Source organism: Catharus ustulatus, chromosome 3 (assembly GCF_009819885.2).
Source record: "Catharus ustulatus isolate bCatUst1 chromosome 3, bCatUst1.pri.v2, whole genome shotgun sequence".
In the NCBI taxonomy this organism is placed as follows: Eukaryota; Metazoa; Chordata; class Aves; order Passeriformes; family Turdidae; genus Catharus; species Catharus ustulatus.
This window is the reverse complement of record NC_046223.1, coordinates 18868139-18877695: the sequence shown is the minus strand read 5'-3', so window position 1 is coordinate 18877695 and position 9557 is coordinate 18868139.

Here is a 9557-nt window from a genome sequence, read left to right as displayed (position 1 = left end):
TCATCAGCATTTGTCCTGAGAAAAGAACAAGTCATTGATCTATAAAGGCAGAGAATGTATTTTTTTAAAGGAATTACCATATAATCATATTTCATAGACCATTATTCTAAAACAAATCCAGAGAAAATATAATACTGAAGTCAGTCTGCCACTGTAGAGGTGGCCTTTGCATTTATCAGGTTAATTTTGGCTTTAAAACCAAAGGAGGCCAGTTACTTATTCTGATAAAGCTGTTGCGCATTGCCCTTGCATCTCTTAACTTCATGAAAACTCAAAAGGAATTCTAAAACCATCAAATATTCTTCTCCATAACCTGGAACAGATGGAGTGTCCTGAGGACAGCTGAAAGCAGATCTGTGCCTCCTATCCCACCAAAGCACAGGGATCCCTGCCTCATACTGGTCCTTTTGGGTTGACCATGCTTGTGGTAACTCAGAGTGGGCTGGAGGCTGCTGCAGGCTGTGCTTGGGAAGGGACAGGAGTTAGCTAAAGAACTAGCCCAAGGAATTACAGAGGGATTTCAGGAATGAATCAGATCATGTTAGGTCAAAGCACACGACAAGAAGTGATGCCTTTGAACCTGAACCAAATGGGACTAAAAACATTGCTTTGGAATCCTGGTCTGTGACTTGTACAGAGATGTAGGAGATTTCACCCTAATAAACAAATTCTGGTTGCATTCATATGTTAACTAAAAAAGAGGTATTCTTGCCTCCACTTAGATTCAGATCACTGAGGAAAGCCCAAAACCGTTGATTTTTTGGGGGAAGATCAACCTGGTACAGGCTGCAGGAAGGTCTTGGACACAGGAGTTTTGCTTAAGCACACCTAAATCCATGAGCTTTTTCTACAAAACTCTTCATCTGTACATTTTCAGGAAATTGTTGGAGTGGATCTTTTTAAGTCAATAAGCAAGCTACCCTCATTATCAGTGCATTACAGCCTCACCCAGGACAGCAGTGCTCGTTCACGTGCTACACAAGTACCTGAGCATGTTCTCTCTGTGTGAGTTAACCTTTAACATAAATCAGCTGAGACTCCCACCCACATAGACCATGACCTAACAACAGGGCATTTCTTCTTCCCTTCAGGTTCAAACACAGCCACTCATCTTTTCAGTTACATGAAGATGTTTTACATCAATTACATCTGAATTTTATGCTATAATTAAGATCCCTTTGCACTAAAAAAAAGTGGTTCAAAATGCATTAATTAATTACATTAAATAAGCACACAAGAGATTGCCTGGCGTTTTTTTGTTCCTCATCTAAGAATTCTGTGAAGCCAGCTGCAATTCCCAAAATTGCTCAGCTTCACAAGCATTTCTCCCTCAAATACTTAGACCTTTTGGACATCTTACTGGTTTCTGTGAGGGCTCTCAAGCAGCCAAAAATGTGTTTCTCTTCCTATACCCTGCTGTGTGTACCTTTGCTAAATCCTTCACAACAGGTTTTTCCTCAAAAGCTGACAATTTTCCATAGTCAGGGTTTTACTTACCAAGTTCTGAGGCAGACTCTCCTGAGATGCTGACCTCACTTGTTTAATGATTTCTCTCCAGCTACTGCTTTCCTACAGCAACAGTACAAAGGAATTCTGGCTGGTTGCAAGAGCCAGGGAAAGGCTTATCCAAGTGTATTCAGGGGAGTTAAATGCAACAGCAGAGACAATCCTGTTAATCCACAAGGCAATTTTAAAAAATTGTGTTTAGTGTCCAGGATTTTATCTTCATTGTCTCTTCTCCTGTTATTATGCATAGAAAATTTTTGTTTAATGTTAAATTCATCATTATGGCTGTGACAGATGGGTATAGAAACTATGGAGAAATCGCAGAAGGGTGGTCATTAGCAGGGAAAGACAGAAAGGAATGCTTAGTTGGAAACAGTGATCTTTCGTAATTCATCAAAATGCCAAGGTTGCCGAATATTCATTTCAAAAGACAGATTCTTTGCTGCCATTTCACTTTACAATGGGTTTGTCCAAATGGGAGTATTGTGCAGAATTCTGTTTCACCTGTTTCTGGTGTCTTTAGCTCAGTGGAAATAAATGATGAAGAATCCTCGTGCTCACCAAAATCAGACCATTTGCAAAGCTTCCTGGGAATCTTTGTGCAAGGAAAGGGAAGGGTTGGAAGCTACGACCACGTGAAGCACAAATCATAGTCCATGTTCAGAACACCTGGCTGGCAGCACCCAAAAGGCTGGAGGGATGGATCTGCTAATGCCATATAGCATGTTCTCCCTCTGCACTGCTTGTTTAGCTCCTCTGGGATGGAAGGGAAAATAATGGCAGCCTTTGGCTTCATGCCTGTCATTTCCATGACACTACCATACGTTCCCTTCAGCATTGTGTACGTCTCCCTTTACCTCTCAGCAGCCTCAGTTACTCAACAGGAAACGTCTCGAAATAAGCCTTTCATTTGAGCAGTCTGCCAAAACGAAAACAGTTTTATAAAAAGACAACTGATCTCATAAACAGAAATAAATCTGAAATTAACTGAAACCAAAATCACATGTTTCCCCCCCTACGCCCCCACCCAGTTCTCTGGATGTTGGGAACCTTAAGCTCCATTCTGAAACTAAATTAGACTCACAGTCTGAAAACCGACCTCAGACTCAAACTTTGGTGGAGTGGCTTCAGATGATACATTCTCTACTTAGACATAAATGCACAACTTTAGGTCCTCTCTACTCAGAGTTGTTTCCTAGAAACAAAATCTTATGATTTCCCATTCAATTAGATTGTGTATTTTAATTAATTCTCTAATCTTTCTCTGGAAGCAAATCATCAAAAAGAAGAGACATCTGCACCGTTCTAATTGACTTAAATAGAAATAATGAATGTACACCCTTTGGGTCGATTGGACACCTGGATTATTTCTCACTGAGAAAAATAATACATCTATCCACAAGCAAATTTTGGGAAGAGACAGTGATATAATTTCATCCAAAAGGCATTATGAAAAAAAGTGGGCTACAATTACACACATTTACTGAGCAGAGCCTCTACTCCATCCACTGTTAGAGCTTCACTTTGAAGTGAAGCAGCAACAGTTTGTTTCTTTCTGAGATTTCCATAATAGAGGAGAAGGGAAGATCTGGTCCATGTATTTAGCTATCTAGGAATTCTTCTGAGTAAAATACACCAGGATTTGCAGTTGCCACCTTTATTCCCTCTGACAGAAATAATTCCACTGAAATGTTTTTTCTGCAGACATATTGGGTTTATATTTTATTAAAAGGATAAAATTGTTGCTATACCTAGAAAGCAAGAAGCCTTTCTAAAAAAAAGTTCCTTGAACTAATTTTTACAGAATACAGACCATTTACTTCACAAAATTAAACTCTTGCACTTGGAATTTCATGTACAAAACGCAAACCTTGGGAACAATTCCCGCAAGGATTCATTTCACAGGCTTCATTATGTGGAAAGGGTATAAAGCAACCAAAAACCTGAAATGGCTGCTCGGCATTATACTGCTCTGTGGCTGCGAGCGTGATTTACAACTTTGCATTTTCTGCCCTTGTTTCTTTAGCTTAGTGCTGAATTATAAATGAACAACTGGATCCCGGCATTCTCCTTCTAGTTTGAAAATAAAATTAACCTGTTTGAGGGACACTTTTTAACACATTCAGCCAATGAATTCTTTAAAAGAAAATGCTTTATTTGAAGAAAAAAAGACCCCAACCCACCTCAGACCTTTCTGTTTAGCTCTTAAACAAAGAGTAAAGATAGCTAGATGTAAAACTAGGCCAAACAGTTCCATGTCAGCTTGTTTGATACAGTTCAAGTAACTGTGGATAACCAATTCACAGAAAAGGCAACTGATTTGCTTTGACTTGATTTGAATTTAGATGTGCAGTAAATTTGTCCCCTGATGTAAGTATTTGACAACACATGAAGTCTGCAAAATCACTTTCAGTCTGGCTAACAACATGAATCTTTTTGTCTGCCCAACATTTGTGGTCCATATCTGTTATTAAATAATATACACAAATGCTGCAACAAATGAATCATAAATAATTACTGAGCCTTTTTTTTTAATAGATGACGCAAGTCCCTGCCTCAGGGACTTACTGTCTACCTCAAAAATGGGCTAAAAAGCTGGAAAATTATACACAACACCAGAAATTAGGGGTCTGGCACTGCTCAGTACTAAAGGCTTGAGAGAAGACATTGGTATGAAGGAAGAGGAGACAGAATTGTGAAGTTCAAAGCCAAGAGCACATTAATAGCAAAAAGCCATCTAAGTTTTACTTTCATACTGGGTGTGCTCTCAAGACCTGCTGCAGGGACAATCACCAGTAGCCAGTCCTTGCTGTATTTCAAGCTCTGTCACAGCTAGACCTGAATGTTTGTCATTAAACAGATGCATATCTAGGCAGGTGTGACCAATCTGAGAGATGCAGCTCTGCTTTGTGTTTGCAGGCCCCCAGCTGGGCATGGAGCTTGTCCTTGTACCTTTCCAAAAGCCTCAGCATGGGGCTGTGAGTGGCTCTGGGGGGCACTCCCAGGGGTTAAGGCAGACTGCTGGAGGAGATTGTCTGGGCACTTTGCATCCTCTGACCACAGCCACCAAAATAGCTCTTGAGCTGTCAACCACAGCCCTGGGGAACAGGGAAGGTTCTTCAGCTCTCTCCTTGTATTACAGGCCTGAATTAGGCTGATTTAGCCCTTTTTCTTTTTCTTTTTTTTTTTCTTTTGTAAATAAGGCATCAGGATCTGCCAACAACATTCCTCTCATTTTATCTGATCTCATAAGAATTATTTTTAGTAAGAACTGGTTTGCCCTGAAAGAAAGCAATTCTCTAAAAAAACCTTTGTACACTTAAGACATATGGGACAAAAGGAAGCTTGCATCTAGCATTACTTTTCTCTTTCAGTCACCAGAAAAACCCTGAAATTGCCCTTTTTAGCAAAGAGAAAAGATAAATGGGTTCGTTCTGAATCAAAAATAATATATGTCTTGTGCCATTCTTGACAACCTTTTCTGAAGTCTCATTAGCTCACAGAACATGTGCACAACTCCCACCTCTAAGAAATTTACACAGGTGTAATTCCACCGAAATAACAGTTGAATAGCTGTAGTAGAATGGGAGCTATTTTTGTCACTTCTCTCACAAAAATTAATTGAAACAGATACTTTGCAGAGGTAGCAGCAGCCAGTGCTCCTTTCTGACAAGCTTACAAGCACTGGAGACGTTGCTTGGGGTCATCATACTCTGTATTTTGGTGCACAGACTTAGTGAATGGCATGCATGTTATGCTTACTAAGCTACTTTGGATAAACATGGAAAAAATGTAGTGGTGTAGTTGTCACAGACCAAAATGGTTTCATGTGCTATTTGATTTGAAGGGAGATTCCTTTGCTGTGTGTCATTTACCTTTTATACGTTGCTGCTGTGCTGTATTTCATAACCATTCATTCTTTGGATGCCCACACTGACATTGTTATATACATACAGGCATGAAAAAATGGGAACTGTGTGTTCTTGCTCCACGTCACATTATAGTCCACAAACAGCTTTATTGCTCTTTACCATGTTTGGGAACAAAGGCAAAGGGATGACGTATGTCTCACGCTAGAACAATTTCCTCCTCACACTTGGAAAACAGAGCTCCTCTCTTTTACATATGGTTTATGTACACATGCATAGCCTTGGGACATCGGGATCTGAGGAGAAAACCTCTCATGTTTCATATGTAAATCAGTGACAGCCATGGTCATGTGCTAAATGATAAATAAGCTGGCACGGTGGAGTCAGCAAAAAACTTTCATGCTTTAATTTTTAACATCATTTCTCAAGCAGTGATCCTGCAAGTCATAAGGGTTTTTGAGCAGGTTGGGCCTTGTCATGAATTAACTGCTGGCATAACTGATACACCAGCAAACAGCATCCTAGATAATGAACTTCTTTGGGAAAAGAACTGCCTGTGTCTCTCTGGCATACACATAAGTCCATCTCACTGATTCCTGCCTTTCCTGGCACTCCTGGAGTGCACTCACTATGCCCCAGTCACTGTGAATTCCTTGAATCCATTGACACCATGGGGAGAGAATTATGTTATTTAGGATACAACAGGAATTGAAGGTAATGTGAGATCTGTTTCTCCCTCCTGTCCCCTGTGGCACTCTGAAACCATCCTGCAATGCCTCTGTGTCTCCATTTCTACCTTCATGGTGATAATTTCCCCATCCCAGGAAGTCTGAGAGCCTGTAAATGTGTTTAATGTGAACTGAGGTCTTCCATCGCAATTTTCAAAGCAGATATAGCTATTTTGTAGAGGAGGTTGTGACATTATGGATAATAAAGATAAGGTTTCCTGTAGCTGAGGTTTTTACACTCTCCATTTAATTCACTGTTTTCTGGCTGAATTACAGTATTCCAACATTAGCAAGTACAAATGATGACAGCTGGAAGTTACACTGTTGGGCATTCACTTCATCTCAATACTTGGGGATGATTCTAGCCCAAGTACCCCAGCAGAAATGAAGGATACTGTAATGCCTTAAAAGCATTCACATCCTTTCCTGCAGTAATCCCAGCCCATCCTTACCCTGAAGGAGGGATGGATCACAAATGTTGATCCCAAGAACTTCTACTGTTCCCTTCACAAGCCTCTCTGTTTGACCAAACCTCTGACAATTGCTTTTCAGCCATTCAGTAAAGAATGGGCAGGCTTGGATTAAACTTGTGTGCTGTGACAGAGAGCAGGGTGGAAATGCAGGGGGAGAAGTCCTGTGACAAAATATTTGGGGTACCTGCAGTACTGTGGATCTTAGAAGCAAGGGAGCCTAGGATGAGGACTAGAAGAAGGAGCTCCTGGCAGCTGGAATATGGCAAAGGTGGGGACTTAAACCTGAAGCTGAAAGGAGACTGAGAAACAGGGATGGAGATAAGTCTTAAAGGGGGAGAAATTGGGATGTATGAAGGAAAAGCTGGAGTAACTAGGAGCTGAACACTTCAGAGTTGTGTTAAGATCTGACACTGTGCCTAGATGCGTTCCTCCCAGAATCTGGAGTAGAACCCAAAATTTCTGACTTACACAATTTTCCATTTTTCCTACTGATATCTACTAAAAAGAAAATGGACACCTTTTCTCCTTGCAGCCTGCAGGGATGATACACTTCTGCATGGTGAGAGTTTTCTGTGAACCTCTACTTCAATCTGTGGATCTGGAATTCCTTCCAATAAAAAAAATGGAACTGAATGTAGTAACATGTGAAAGGAAATCTACTTTCCTTCCTTAAAAAAGCTAAGAAATTCTTTGATATGGATGTGTTTGTGTATATATATAAACACACACACAGAAAGTAGTGTGAAGGGAACTTGTAATGTCACTGCCTGCAGAAAGCAGGAAGTGCAGGAATACAACAATTGGAGCTCAACCATTGCTCATCTGCTCTGAGCACTTCCATTTTTATCCAGTCCATTTCTTACACCTCATGCAGAGGTTCCTCCAAGTCCTGTGGTGCTCCACGGTTACTTCAGCCTTTTATTCTTGGAAAGTGTTTGGGTAGTGGCAGTCCCTAAGTCAGAGATCCAGTCTCTTCACAGACAACTTCACAATCTAAAGAATCTGGACTGTAATTCCATAGCTGGAACTTTTCACTGCAGTGCTCAAATAGAATTTAACCAACCCCCAGCTTATCTCGCTGTTCTTCCTACTCTTCCTCCTTTTATTTTTTCTTTGCTTCTTGGGCTTTTTTTTGCTTTTTTTTTTCACACTTCTTCAACAAAAAATGAAAGTATTTCTTCATCACTCTTTTCCTTTCCACCTCTTCTGTTTCTGCGCTTCTTTTCCACAATTAGCTCTTTTTTTTTACTTTTGCATTTTTGTTTCCCTCTCATGTCACAAGGAATAAAGTTTGAGCCAGGATCTTGCATTACCTTAATAATTATTTGAACCTGTATTACGTCTTCAGACCACCACTATAGTCACAAGAGTTAAAACTTTTTTTTAAAATCTTTTTTTCTATAAAAACTAATCCTAGGCAGCCTTCCAATTATGATATCAGTCTTGTAACGTTTGCCTGAATTTGCTGACATCCTGAAAGAATGATCTCAAGAGGTGTATTCTCCTAGCTGAGAGGGCCAGCAATGACACATCACAGCCAGTCGTTAGCCTGCCCACAGCTGATTATTTTGGGGGCTGGAATAGTGCAAGTGGAGAGGATGGAGCCCCCCAGGAGGCAAAATCTGGAAACAACTGGAATAAAGATGTGCAGGAAGGATGAGGGGTTAGGAAAAGAAAATCCTGGGAGAAAAAGGAGGATCTTAAGAGCCCAGAGGCAGAAGCAGCAGTAGCCTAGAGCAGAGATTTTCTGAATGTGACGGAGAACAGGAAAATAAGAACTGATTAACTTTTAGCTATAATGTAATTTTAATCCATGAAAAAGCCTCCTGGTGGTATCAGTATGAAAGCTAGTGGCTAGTGATAACTGGGGAGATTATAATGAAACACCATAGCCTGCTTTCTTTTCTCCTCAGCTCTGCTCTATCATCTTTCTTATCCATCCTATTTTCCCTGCCTAGACCTGTCCAGCTCCTACAGGAGTTAACAAGAGCCTTGCCATCAACTCCAGGAGGAGCACAGTTGAGAATTATTGTAAATTGAGGCCAGCCTTGGCAACAGACTCAGAGACGGGCCAGTTCCACATCAGGAAGCAGAGGATGTTTCCCTGACAGTGTTAATGCACTGTCAAGCAATAAAACTACTGTTTTCTGGCATATTATGGAGCAACATGACAAAAAATTGCAGAATCCACAATATTATCCCACCCACAGTTTTCTACTGACCCTAATTACAGCTCTGTTGCTCAAGCTATATAATTTGATTTTCAACAGCACACCAAAAAGGCAGGAGCTCAGCAGTTCCCAGAGTGATTGCACAGTTTGCTGGACAAGTGTTTTGCTTCTGGTCAGGACTTAGGTGAATAATTAATTAGGAATTATAATGTCTCCAGTAGGTCTACAGAGCAAGAACAGTGAGGGCTAGCATGCTTGGATGCCACCCCAAATGCTGAAAGTTGCTGGTAGTTCTTTTCTCTAATGGAAGGTGGCAGATCCAGTGGAGGGCACAGTGTTCTTGCACTTCCATTCCAAGTGTAATTTTCGTATCTTCAGAGATGAGCAAAGGCCTAAGCTCCACTTGGCCCTCATGCATATGACAATAAAAATATCTGCTGGAAAAGGAAGATGTCATTTTACTCACCATGTGTATCTTGTTTGGACCTTAAAGCATTTTGCCATTCTCTTACTTCCACACAGGTATATTTTTGTTTATTTGGCCATTGAAGTCCCTAATCTTTTTTTTTTTTTTTTTTGTCTAACTGCTGTTGACACGCAGTTGTCATATGCCACGAGCTGACTCTGCCAGATAAGCATTGCTGTGGTAAAATCAAGAGCTGCTACCCTCAGCTAACCTGTCCTTCTGAAGGAGATTTCCACCTGATGCAGCAGGAGGTCTTTGCTTCCAGCTCTGCAGAGACATCAATGCAAATCCAGCCAAAAATCCAGTCAAAAATTCAGCTAAGGTGAATGTAAGCAGGCAGTCAG